A 14,741-nucleotide genomic window follows, 5' to 3' on the forward strand; every position below is an offset into this window, starting at 1 on the left:
CCTGTCACCGCTGTTCCTTATTATCCACCAACTAATGTAGAGCGCACTGCACCACCTATGCCAGCTTCTGCAATTGAAAATCAGGTACATTTTTTAGTTTATTATTTTATACTTTATTTGTTTTATATTTTTATGAGAAAGAGTAATGTTAGTTAATAATATCTTCTGTGACATTACAGCTATGCCCCATTTGTCTAACCAACCAAAAGGATATGGCCTTTGGCTGTGGACATCAGGTATGCTTCATTCATTCAACATCAGGAAAATAATACACACACACACACACACACACATATAAAATAAATTTAATACAAATGGTATTTTTTTACTCGAAAAGATGACCTGTTACCAGGTTGATCTAACTTGACCTGTTTTGACCTGTTTTGACCCGTTTGGTTTTTTTGCAGACATGTCGTGACTGTGGACAAACGCTCAAGTTGTGCCCGATTTGTAGGAGTACAATCGATACCAGAATTAAGCTTTACTAAGGCTGGTTTGTTTGTTTGATTTGGATAGTAGTGTGATTTGATACGAGTTGAAGGTTTGGTTCGTGATGATGTTCTTAAATTTTTAATAAATTGTAAATTAATTAATATTTATATGTTTGGGCTCTTTCTTGAAAGCTAAAGTATATACCTGTTTGGATTTGGGTGTGGGACAATTATATGTTATTTCATGGATATTTGAGGCCTCACTCGCTCATGATATTTATGTTGTACATGTATAGTAAACTTCCATTTCACCTGGTCTATTACTGTAAAACTTGACTAATATGCTGGGCTGAAGAGACTGCTCATATATTAACAGGTTATAAACCGTTTAATACACATTAAATAAAGAAAATATTAACTAGTTGACTATGAAGATTTAAGATATGGTTGTAATTACTTTTTTAGATGCAACTCACACTTTGTCTTCTATTATGTTTCTTTAAACCTATTTATATTGGGTTTTGATTGACATTGACAATAAGCAAACGATCTAAACCGTCTTTATTTGACGACAAATAATCGAATGGGATAAAAAAAATTAATCTAAAAATGGGGGAAGTTTCAGATATAAAAAGTATTAATTTTTCTTTTGAACAACCAATCAAACTTTATTAATAAACAACTATCGTTATAAGCAAGACACAACCAACGAACAAAGTACAAAACCACCCCCATACACTATACAAAAATAAACACAAACAAAATAAGCAAGAGACACTTCTCAAACACCCGTTATAACATGAAATTAAAGCCCCACCGCTTCTTCCATGTGAGACTTCCGTTCTTTCCCCGGTTCTACCCAAAAATGACTTAGGGCCTTAATCTCGTCAACCATGTTATTAATGTTTATCTGTTTACCTTCAAACACAAGAGCATTTCACGCGCACCAAATCGTCGTTAAACACACCGCATTATACACTTTTGCTTTTCGCTTTGGGAAGTGAGAGAACCGATGTAATTCTAGCAAGTCTTTTACCAAGAAAGCAAAAATAGAAGACACCTTACACCACAAAAAGATTACACTCCATAGAGTTTGGGCGAACCGACATGAAATCACCAAATGCTCCGTCGACTCCAACTTTTGTCTTCACATATCCGGCATACCGCTGTCATCACTGCAATAATAATAATAATAATAATAATTAATTATTATTATTATTATTATTATTATTATTATTATGTGGGCTGTATCAATTACAATTACTATACTGGCCATCATTGCTGTGCATTGAATGCATGCTAACTAACAGCTGACAGCTTCATAAACCACCTCAACCCTACCACCAGCGGTTCCGATGAGATGAAGCCACCACGTATTACTTATTCCTTCTCTCATTCACTACCAACTCCACCACATGGCTGCCACCTGTTTTTCATACCAGAGACTGCGAAACGAAGGCGACAATAAGGCGAGAATCCGATGGCCGTCCAGGTTGAAGATCAAGAAGAGACTGAAGATGAAGATTCCAAGCTTGATGAGGCGCAAAGCTCGGGTGGTTATAGCGTCATTTGCAAAGGTTTTGAAGAGGCTTAAGGAGAGCCAGTCGCATTTAGGTGATCTATTTGCTGGTAACTACTTGTTCTTGCAGGTCACTCCTACACCTTTGAAGTCATCTTCACATGCAGTTGTTAGTCGAGAGTCCGTCAAGAGGATCGATGATTGATCCCAGTGTGTTTGCTGGTTGTTACTTGTTCTTGCAAGTTCTTTTGATTTCAAAGAAATAAACTTCATATATTTTTGAATTTTGTTTTACATATGGTGAATATTAAGTAGAATTTTTTTTAATATTGGAAGACTCGTCTATAAGTTTAAGGTCATTTTAGATGCATCGTTTTAATGGTTTGAAGGTATCATTATAATCTTTGTTCATATTTCATATTTAGACAACTTTAGCACGTCTTTGTAGTTGGTTTAAGCGAAGTGTTAGAAGTAGTTTAGATGTTGCAATTGGTTAGGTGTACCGGTGTAAATAGTTTTATGCATGGTTATAACGGGTCATCTACAATGTGACAACCAGTATAGTAATTCTATTATATACAAGAGATGCTAAAATTTTGGATTTGATAGGTAGTTTTTATTTATTGAATGTATTGAGATTTTTAAGAAATAATTGAAGTTTTGACAAAAAATTACTAATAAATAATTCCGCGATCAAATTTGTTACGTGAGGTAGTGTGTTTGTAAGTTGTAGCAAAGTTGATAATCAAAGTAAAAATGACACTAGTAATTACAAGGAAAGCCCTTGATTGATTTAGGATCTCTGACATAAAATCTCGAGAGGCGACTAAACGTCAATCTGCCTTAGAAGTATTATTAATTGAAAACGAAGTACAACTCTACAGGTGTAGATGATCGTAGCTAAGGACTTACATAACGTGTGTTGCATGAGTGTGTGAAGTGTTCTTTAATATCAATCTATGCCTTATATAACAAAACGGAAATAGCTAACATCCCAAAATATTCATTTGTATTCTTGGTCAATACTCCTAGCCCCACACGTGAATCCTCTCAGTCAGCTAGCGAGTAAGGCTATCCGTAATGGGTCGAGGGTTGGGGCGAAATGGGGCGAGAAGAGGAGGGAACACCGCCCCCCCCCCCCCTCGGTGATATGTGGGCGAAAAGGGGCGGGGGCGGGGTTTTCTTGTCTCCGGAATTAGTTTAATAATAATATTACATTATTATGACCGTTACAACGGTCAAAAATAAAAAAATAAAAAATTTAATTAATTAAAACAATATATATATATATTATATATATATATATACCTATCTAATAAATGAGTGGAATCTCAAACAACTTTTTTTTTATAATTAACCAGGATTCTTCAAAGTGTCATATGACAATTTCTAATTATTTTATAATTAATTTTAATTCAATATTATACTTCACATTCGCATGACTATTTCAAATTCTCTCGCTGTTTCAAATCCAATTCCTTCTAACCCTATCAAACAAGTAAACAGGTAACTATCAAATATTTGTAATCCAATTCACATATTCAATCGTCTTACCTAATCATATTCAATCTGATTCGCAGTTTCAATCGGATTCGAACGATTCACCTTCACATCACAGGTTAAATCAGGTTCAATCGATCAATCTTTATAATTCTATTAACAGGTTCAATAGATCAATCTTTGTAATTGTATTAATCGGTAAATAATTAAAACGCATATTCTATTAAAAAAACATATTTTATAAAGATAATGTTATTGTAATTTGAATCAAATAGAGCTTGCGATTGAGATTTTAGATGAATGATTTTGATTTAGGTTATTGTTATAATTATATGGATGATTTTGATTGTAATCGTAATAATGATATGTGTTAGATTGACTAGGTGTTGTATAATGATATGTTCATCTTTTGTGACTTGATTGTATGTATAGCTAATTTCATTGATACCTAGAATTTGATCAATTTGTGCTATCAAACAAAATATTCTGGATTTCTGATTATAGCTATTTTTTATTTTTTATTCATAATAAATCAATCACACACCACAAATATCAACCTCAAATTCAAATGTCAAATATGTGATATGTCCATATTATGTTAAATAGCTATATGTTGTTTTAGTTGATTACAAGATATTGTCGCGCCCGGTAAGTTTTCTAACCTATTTTTTTAACGGTGTTCGGTGAGTTTTCCGACAACATTATAATTTGGAAGAGGTAGAACGCCAATTACAATAGGTCAGTTATATGATGTCATGTGATTTTGTGAGGTGTGGCACCTTATCCCACATGAGGCATAAAGTGTGTATATTGCATTCAATCAAGTTGAAACATTTATAGTTGATTGGGATCTTAATATACATTAGAGATTTGTTTCATTTGTATTTTTTTATTATGTTTATGTTAACCTTAAAAGCATTTAGTGTTACTTTATTTATGTTTTTTAGTTTTCTTTAACAAATTTAACGCAGTTACCAATCATATTATGTCTTCTTCATCCGGGTAATATCGGTTCCAAAAAGCCTTATTTACAATAGTTCTGTCATCACTTCTCTGGTTAATAATATAGGACTAATTGTGTTATAAATTATCCAATAAATGTCTTCGGATAGGCAATGTCAATGATGAAATTCGGAACATAACACCCTCTGACTTAACAAACAAAGACGTCAATCAAGTTTGTATTTATTTTATTTTTACAGAATTTTTAATGAATATTTATGGACTTTTGTTGTTTTTACGGGGATGATGTCCTTCAATGGTGACACTATGATGTCTTCAACATCTATCAATATTGATAGTAATGATGGTAAATTTCTCTAAACTCTAATTCTTATTATTCATTATTGATATTGATTACCTCCGAATGTTTATTTATTCGGTAAAATTATCATTTTTCGTTTTCTTACTACAAGTATCACCAATGAGAATTTCGCCTCTACACAACAAATTACACAATGAAGATTGACAAAAAATTGTAAGCTTAGTTTTATATATTCACCTTTCTATTAATATTGGCCATGTTGTTAGAATCATTATTATATTGACTTTTTTTTACTTTTAGATATATGTAAGGAAAACCGACGGATAATGAGGATTTTCTAGAACGAATACAACTTAACTTAATAGCAAAGATAGAACTTGATAATGCTTCTACATATTGTATTCAAACTAATGTTAGGATGATTTTCATAAACTGGTGATTATGCATCACATATAATTTTTTATTTCTTATCATACATGTGAGAATCTAAATTATGCATTTTCTATTGAAATGATTGTCGCTAATGAGCAAGTAGTTTATTTTCTTTTGATAGTTTTTTCCATTTTGTCTTATTTTGTAATCTTAGTATTTATGCATGTTTTAATGCTATTACCATTTGTTTTTTAATGTTTTAGGGTACAGGAATGGCATAATGCATACAAGTTGCTTGAGTAATATAAAGAAATATAGACATTGTTTGGCATCAGGTAAAGGATCAATAGACTGCAAAAAGGATTATTATGCACCAGGGGCATTTTGGTCAAATGTTAGTAAGGGAATTTTTTTACAGATTGTTTATGGTGAAACTGATAATTCGGGATTTCTGTTATGTGCCATTTTAGGACTTTGGTTTCGGGTCATAATATTTGAATTGCGAGTCGATGATTAGATCTTCTCAATTTGAAAATAAGGTATGTTCGGTATATTAAGGTGAAGATAAGGTTTAGAAACTCAGAAAACTAATCAAGCAAAACGGGTAATATACTGCATTAAATAAGTAAACTTTCTTATGGAGTTCCTTTCTAATGAAGTTATCTCTTTAGCTATATGTTTTTTGAAACCGATGCTTTTCGGTATTAATCTAAATCTATAATATACTGTATTGTTGGTATATAAAGAAATTGGCATAAAGTGGGACTGTAACTAAAATGGCAAAGATGTTGTATTGACAAAGTTATTTTTGTATTCATTTGTTTGATCGATTAATGGTTTCATACGATTATTAGTTTTAAAGTTCAATGGTTTTGTTTGGTTAATTAAAACTATTAGTTGCTAATTACATAAAATAGTTAGTTTATTTAAATTATACCTTAGTAAACTACTCAATGTTGACTTCAAAAGAACTAATTAACATATGATGGTGTGTTACTTCATAATTTTTGTATGTGAGTGTGTTTATATAAAGGTTTGATAAAACATGTAAAAATTACATACATTCAAATGGTGACACAAACCGTCAAAGTTCTCCGCCATTCAGTTTAAAAAGGAAAGTTGGAGATATCTATGACATTGATTATGATGTTGTTGCAAATTCAAGTAATAAATCTAAGGAAAAATAGGTTTCGTGCGACGTTGATGATTGTTTGTTTGGTTGGTTTGACAGTACAAAAGTTATAATGGTTTATGAGTAATAATGGTTTATGGTTTGCAATAACACCACAAAATTTGAGTTTGTTTTTGTGACATCCGTCAAAATTCGAGTCTTGAGTTGTTTTCATTTTGTAAACTTTTATTACGTGAACCCGACTCAACATTTTTAGAACATTATTTATTTATTATACAATATTATATTATATTATATATTTCGATCACCAATAAATCGATGTTTTGTCATATTATAGTGTCGTTGAGAAAACACAGAGGGTTTAATCTAATTTTCGTAAACTCGTTATAACTTTGAAAACCTTTAAACTCATATTAAACATTTATTGAAACTTGAGGGGCCACTTTTGAAAATATGTATATATATAAACAACAAACATGACCTAACCCTAGCCGCCACCACCATTGAGCCGTTTTCCGGCGACGGCGGTCCGGCAAGCCCCGAGCTCCGGCCGTCTTCCCTCCCTCGTTTCTCCGACCATCTCAGCCGCAAACCACCACCACCAACCTCGCCACTCCACCTCCTGCCGATTTTCCGGCCACCATCGACGATATTCCGGCGACACCCCACCACCTCCACTGTCGCACCACCACCACCGAACACCCACCATCCTCCCTTCCCCTCTGTTCGCTTTTCCGGCGGCCGGAATTGACCTCTCACCGCAGCTCTCTCTACTCTCTCTCTGCCTCTCCCTCTCACCGCAGCTCTCTATCTCTCTCGTCTTTCTCTCCCTCCGCCTTGTCTCTCTCTCTCTCTGTATCGTTTTTCGGCACGCCTCCGGCGGCCGGAAATGGCTTCGGCTTCTGTTTCTTCGTCTTCGGCAGGTTTCGACTCGGGTTTTGTTTCCGGTGTAGAGCCAACCTCATAAACATCTAACAGGTAAAGTAATATTAGACTTGGGTGTTAATAATTTTATATATATCGATTATAAGTTTGAAATCGTTAATAATCGGTTATATATTTGGTTGTATACTTTGAAACGGGTTGGATGGATTTTGGTATTGTTTTGAATTGGGGGAAAAGATAACGATCGGATAATGGATATGTTATCTTTATTATGGGTTTAAATTAACAATTGTTATTTTGGTTCGGTCGGTTGGTACATAAGTTGTTTAGAGGTCACGGGTTCGGGTCTCATCCTAGACCGGTTTCGATGTTATTTTTTATACTTAACAAAACTTTATTACTATTAATACTAACATTACTATATATAGATTGTTATTAGTATTATTTTGTATAACTTACTATTATACTTATTAATTGATAATATTATAATTATTGTCGTTATTATTATAAATATAAAATTGTTATTAATATTATTAAAAGTCATAATATTATTATCTATTAAAATCATATATCATCATTAATTACTAGCAATAGTATTAATATGGTTATTTTGTGAACTCGTTTAGAAATCGAACCAACATCACGTATGGTATCATAATTTACTATCAATATAATTTATTATTATTATTATCTTTTTTTTATCAACAACATTTTAATTAATACTAAGATCTTTATTCTATAACTATTATTATTAGTATTATACTATATTAGTATTATTAATAATAATTATTCTTATTATTTCTATTATCTTTATCTTATATCTATATATATATATATACAACCTATCTTTTTTTTTTGAATTATTACTATCATTACTATCATCATCATTAATAATACTTTTATAAACTTTATTGCCAATTCATTTTTATAAAACCCGAACTCTTAAATTAAGCACGTCTTGTTTCTATTTTGATATTGTTTTAGTTATTTAAAAGTCCAATAAAATAATAATATTTTATTTTAAATTATCAATTAAGTACGAGTCCTTAATCATTGACAAATTAACCGGTAATCCGATTTACAACCGAACCTTCTCGTCCAATGTTTCCAATATAGTTTCATTATGGTTTCAAGTTCATTAATATATATTACATTATTTATTTTAGCTACGGTGTTTATCGTTTCAAGTTGGATCTGTTCGTTTACCGTTCGAGCTTCATTTATTTATCTATTTATTTCTCGGTTCATCAATCGAGGTGAGTACTTTCATACCCCTTTTTCCATCTTTCGTTTTGGGGTGACATTTCATACTTATCAAACTAAATGCTTTAATTACTTGCATCTTAAACCCACAAAAGTGATTGTATACCTTACTTGAATAATTGCTCGATTTGGTGTTCTATGCTTATTTGTCTATGTGTTTATCGCTTTTGGATGGTGGAACTATAAATCCTAGACCATTTGGCAACCCCTCATGGCAAGGTGTCGTTAACGTAATGCAATTAACGATAATTATAAAATCCTAGACTACTTGGCAACCCCTTGTAGCTAGGTGGCGCTAACGTAAAACTATTAGCGATTGTCAATTTATCCAAGTTTATAGCTTTTATTTATTGTTTTGTATACAAGTTTGTGGCTTTTTATTACTATATACTTATAGGCTCAAACTTATGAATTGCTCACCAACCTTTGTGTTGACAAACTTTATTTTATGAAATGTTACAGGTTTGACTTTTGTTGACTCGAGTGCTTGACGGAAATCGTTATCAAGACTATTAGGGTATTAGTGAAATGAACAATATGATTGCTATTTGTTTATATGAACGAGATGTGTTATTAGTGATTTGTTGAAATAAAATGAGTTGAATAAATATTGTCACTTTAAATAGTATCTTGTGTGTTTGTCCAATCACGTCGCACCCCGGCATGTTCCGCCGCCTTTGGTCGGGGTGTTACAGTTTTAGTTTGAGGTTTCCAATTTTATTTTACTGGTAAACACATTTACGTCGGTGGTTGTTATTATTATTATTATTATTATTATTATTATGTTTGATTGGTTAGTTGGTTTGACATTTGACAAGTTCTAATTATTGTTTAAGAATAATGCTTTATGGTTTGCAATAATTAATTTTGTTATATTTGGTTTTAAATTATCAAAACATTTGTTTGCTTTAAAGTTGTTTTTTTATTTAATTTAACCTGTGTGTTACACGGGTTCTAACCTAGTATATATATATAAACATATATCTTCTTCTCCATTTTATATCCATTTTATACACAATTTATACCCAAATTCTTACAAAAAAATTAGCAAAAAAGTCGAAGACATCGTCGTCGACAAATCCGAGCACACCAAACACACCCTCCGATGCTCGTAGCTTCTTCGTGGACGACGCGGTTAATTTAGCTAACGCGGTTAATTTAGATGACGACGAAGAAGTACAGGAGTTGCTCGACCACACGGGAGATCGAGAGAAAATAAGGGGGGAGGTTCGTCGTCATCACGATTCAATACGGCAGCCAGTGAAGACGTCGGACAATTAAACGAGTTGGTCGGTCGTTTGGAAACAAATGCCACGGAAATAGGAAACGACCTTAGAGCATCCAACAAACACCAAGAAAAGCTAGCCCAGACGTTGGAATTACGTCAAATGAAAGAAGACTAAGAATCCCTCAAATCGGAGGGGTTTCACGAGGATGCCGCATTATTGTATCAACGATGACGTGAAAAAATGCGCGAATATTACGGATATTAGTTTTTTTTAGTTGTGTATTTTTTTTGTATTTCTTTTTAATTCTAGTACATTTTTATTTTATTATTTAATTTTCTTGGTTTTTATTTGTTTATTTTAATTATAAAAAGAAAATAATAAAAAAATACTTTGGGCTCAGTTTGTAGCCCCTACACTATTACACCTCAAAAACAAATTCTCACCCCTTACTGACTGGGCGCCGCGTGTCGCAATTCGCCCCCATTTGTAGCCCCTTCACTACGCATAGCCTAATAAGTGTAGATTAAATCCATAGTCGTTACCAGTATTGACAAATCAAGAGCAAAAGAGAAGTATCAGTTAGTGTATTCAGGATAATATTGTAACGTCAACTTTGCCCACCCTTACTAGGCTTTGCGCTTCTCACAACCAAAAGCATCCAAAACGCCATCTCTTCTCCTCTCGTATTTGGCGTTTTCAACAAAATGCACATCCTTTCCCTCATCTCTACATGAACTATAAAAACTCTAAATGGAAGAAGATTTTCTTTGAAAAGTAATTTGGTACCATCTGCTAGAGCTTGAAGAATTCCCAAAGGTCCTGCGTATTCAGGACCAATACGTTGTTGTATACCTGCGGATATCTCTCTCTCTAACCAAACAATTACTAGTACACCTATTGTAATTCGTCATGAGAGGTGTCTTCTAAAACTAACCCATATCTCCCCCTGCCCAAATACTTGTTTTGGATGTTTTAGTTTTGCTATTTAGATTAAGGGCTGTCAATTTAGACACAAGACACGAATACATGTCATTAACATACACAACTTTAACAGGTATCAGATGTGGCCTTAACATGTTTCATGTATCAAATAGGTAGACACGAATTGACCTGCTAGTTTTCGTGTCTAAGTAGGTAAAATACTCGTTTACCTGTTACGTATCCGTTAGTGCATGATTAGATTTTTTGATAAATACAAATATATATTAATATAATATGTTATATACCCTAAATAGTTAACCATACATTTTTATATCAAACAATTGAACGCGACACACATCATTTCAATCAAACATCAAGCGGACAACGCACAAAACGCTTATCCGATTCTCCCTCTCCGGATCTTCGGTATTCTGGTGGTTTCCCTTCACATCTCGGGTAGTCGCATCCATTCGATTCTCCAGTTTACCTCTCCACATATCCGATTCTCCGGTAGTCCGGTCACCGAATGCCTGAACCCTTCTCTGATTATCCAGCAGGTTCGTGTTCGGGATTGGGTTACATGTACATGTACATGTACATGTATACATGTTTTGTATTCGTGTCTTATCGTGTATGAGTATACACGATATGTCAGTCCTATTTAGATTTGGTTTTGGGTATGTGTGTCCTCCCTTATAAACCCTGAGGAGTTTAAATCCAAACAAACTCAACTTCAGAGACCAACTGTGATAGATTTCATAATACAAGGTGCACAATGGACACAACCAAAACACCTCCCACAAAAAAAGAAGAAAAATATCCCTTCATGAAAATCTAAAATAATCTTTGGCCTTTGCTTCTTGCACTTCTTAACATCTTATTCTTATCTTTCTACACATCTCCACTTCCTCTTCTTGTTATGACTTCTGCTACTGCACTTCTACCATTCCAATTACTAACCCCTAAATGCATTACCATTACCACATTTAAGTCAAACCCATCTCTCACCTTATCTTCTAAACCCATAAAAACCTCAACTTTCTCTCACTTCTCATCATGGGCCTCTCAAAAACACAAGCTTTCACCTTCCAAGACCTCAGACTGGTCACAACAAGTCACACAAGAAAGTGAAGCAGATGAACAAGAAGAAGAAGAACAAGAACAAGAATCTTATTCTGAGCCACCTGAAGATGCAAAGCTTTTTGTTGGTAACTTGCCTTATGATTTTGACAGTGAGAACTTGGCACAGCCTTTTCAGTTCTGCTGGAGTTGTTGAGATTGCTGAGGTAGTGTTTTTTTTTTAAGGGCTTTCAAGATTTTCTTGATTTTTGTGTAAAGGTTTGAACTTTGAAGTGTGTGTTTTGTAGGTAATATATAATAGGGATACTGATCAGAGTAGAGGGTTTGGGTTTGTGACATTGAGCGCAGTTGAAGAAGCTGAGAAAGCTGTGGAGACATTCAATGGCTATGTAATGTTTATTATCCTTTTCTCACTCTTAATTAGTTTATTGTCTGTCTTTACAATGCTAATATGCTATTATATGACTGTTCACGAGTCGAGCCAGAGTGGTTTCGAGCTCGTGCTTGAAATTAAACGAGGTAGCTCAGCTAGGCTAGAGCTCGATTTTGAAGTTAAACGAGCCTAAGATTGAGCCAACGAGCCGAGCCTGGGTCGATTTTGGCCGGTTACAAATCAAGTTTTTTTAGCTAGTTTTCGAGCTCGTGCTTGACTGTTCACGAGTCGAGCCAGAGTGGTTTCGAGCTCGTGCTTGAAATTAAACGAGGCAGCTCAGCTAGGCTAGAGCTCGATTTTGAAGTTAAACGAGCCTAAGATTGAGCCAACGAGCCGAGCCTGGGTCGATTTTGGCCGGTTACAAATCAAGTTTTTTTAGCTAGTTTTATTCAAGTTTTTATCAAGCGAGCCACGAGCCAGAGCTTCGAGCCTCTAGCTTTTTGAACAGCAGCTATTATGATATGCATACTTCTAATTAATTATTACACAACTTTAACTTAGAACAAGGAAATTTTTTTCAGTAAATTTGATATTTTACTCTACAAGTCGGTAAATTCGTAAATTCACACTTTTATCTGTATTAACGTGTCTGCTAGCGTTTCTAAGTGTAAGTCGACAGATGAACAAAGATGAAACAAAAATGAAAATGTGATTTGTCAACCTTTTCCAATGGAGAATGCTTCAAAAGTTTAGCAAAAACTCCAATTGATATATATATATGTGTGTGTGTGTGTATTTATATATATTGATGAATTTTGTGAGTTGGATATCAAATTTAGATAATTTCTTATGGTTCTGACCAAGATTTAACTTCATACTGGAACCCGCCGTTATTTGCATAACTATGTTTACCTGTCGAAATAAAGTTAATGTTAAATGGACTTGTAATGATGTGGATAATGTTTTGAAAACAGGATTTGAGTGGCAGGCTTTTAACTGTAAATAAAGCTGCACCAAGAGGTTCACAACCAGAGAGACGAGTAGTAGCGACTTCCTTTAAAGTATATGTGGGTAATTTGGCTTGGCAAGTGGATAGCAGTCGACTTGAGCAGGCGTTTAGTGAACATGGGAAGGTGGTTGATGCACGAGTTATCTATGATCGTGAAACGGGTCGTTCACGTGGGTTTGGTTTTGTAACAATGGCAAGTGAGACAGAAATGAACGATGCCATTGCTGCTTTAGATGGACAGGTATGCAAACTAGTACTACAAATTTTAGTATGGTCAAAGTCACATATATTCACTAAATTTTTTTGTTCATTTTCTTAAAAGATCATGTATACCTTAGTTACGATTACAAAAGCAACGTTACAATAATAATCTATATCATGAATAAAACGGTCCGGGATGTTTGCGTTAAAATAGATTTCGAACGACTCTTAACTTATCTCGCCAGTTTGACTCATTTCACGCGTTCCACTTTTAGCTAATTATTTTAATTTGGCCCATTTGAGATAAAGAACAACCCAAATCGAGCGGTTCATAATAAGTAAACGAGCCGAAATTGTGAACAACCGTATGCAAATGATGGTCTTCATTGAATTAATGAATTGTGTATATGATGCAGAGTTTGGATGGGAGGGCAATCAAGGTTAACGTTGCGGAGGAACGTCCAAAGCGTGGCTTCTTTTGATTTTGAATGAGGACTACTGGCTTCAGGATTGCAGGAAGCAGATTTTTGTACTTTTTTTCTCCATTGTAGGTTCTTTCAAATAGTTAATGTTCTTCAGTAAGATCCTAGGTTTCCCCACTTGTTCAAATATCAGAAAGATATTTTACTCATATTAACATTCTATGTTCTATATAAGTTGCAAATGAGAAATGAAAAGAATTATAAAATGTTAAATTCAAATAAATACACTGCACATAAGAGGATATCCAGTAATTTCTCACAAAACATTCTTATATTTTGAAAATCATTACCAACTTTTACATTTATTTTCTATAACCGCTTTATTTATTCAAATAAACTAGTTAACTTTTAACATTGTATAATATATAAAATAAATATATTTAAACATTATAGTATTGCGGAAAAATTATAAATTTGAAATATATAAGTATGCATAAAAATTTTATACATTTTCAACTTTTACAAATACAATATGATTTAACAAGTTCAATAAATAGATATTTGTATATTTATTAATGTATTTACTTTATAAACGTTTAAAAATTTTAAAAAATGAAATAAGATCATAAAAAACCCGACCCCCGCCCCACCCGCCATGTCACGCCCGTGAAATGGTGACGTGAATGTGTTTTTGGGTTTAAGGTTTAGACTTTAGAATTTTATATAATATAACTGAATTATAGTTATCTGGTTTGAAAAGGAGACTGGGTATATCATTATAGCTAGTGAGACCAAGGACTGTTTACTATCAGCAAACTTCACCAAGATTGATTAACAAACAAACAAGAAAGCAGATAAGAATATATGTTTTCACTTTCAAAGACCCAACCCTTAATTAAGTAATACCAAACATTAATGCACCAAAAGAACCCATCTTTTTCTTTTCCCTCAAATATATGCATTCCTAGACAAAAAGAACCAGCAAAGAATCTTACACACAAACATGTTTCATGTTGCTTGCTCCAGTATCCTGCATCCCTGTAGGAATCAAAAAGAAAAAGTTATACCATGCAAAAAAATATATATAAATTTGAAAATGTAAAATAAAGATTTTTTTGGAGGATATAACATTATTCGTGA

General features: G+C 33.5%; 1 long non-coding RNA gene and 1 pseudogene across 2 annotated transcripts; both read left to right on the plus strand.

The window, feature by feature from the left end:
- Nucleotides 1–618, plus strand: LOC143615154 (uncharacterized). The gene is made up of 3 exons (XR_013150419.1): nucleotides 1–84; nucleotides 180–236; nucleotides 408–618. It is a non-coding gene; the product is annotated as an uncharacterized LOC143615154 (long non-coding RNA).
- A 10,705-nt stretch (nucleotides 619–11,323) lies between these two features.
- LOC143615152 (28 kDa ribonucleoprotein, chloroplastic-like) lies at nucleotides 11,324–13,727 on the plus strand (annotated as a pseudogene). Its single transcript, XR_013150418.1, has 4 exons — nucleotides 11,324–11,802; nucleotides 11,884–11,985; nucleotides 12,944–13,219; nucleotides 13,596–13,727. The product of XR_013150418.1 is annotated as a 28 kDa ribonucleoprotein, chloroplastic-like (transcript).
- Nucleotides 13,728–14,741: the final 1,014 nt, after the last annotated feature.

The sequence above is a fragment of the Bidens hawaiensis genome, unplaced genomic scaffold (assembly GCF_021521415.1).
Source record: "Bidens hawaiensis isolate Kalapana, Puna unplaced genomic scaffold, B.hawaiensis_p1.1 tig00041920_1, whole genome shotgun sequence".
Lineage (NCBI taxonomy): Eukaryota > Viridiplantae > Streptophyta > Magnoliopsida > Asterales > Asteraceae > Bidens > Bidens hawaiensis.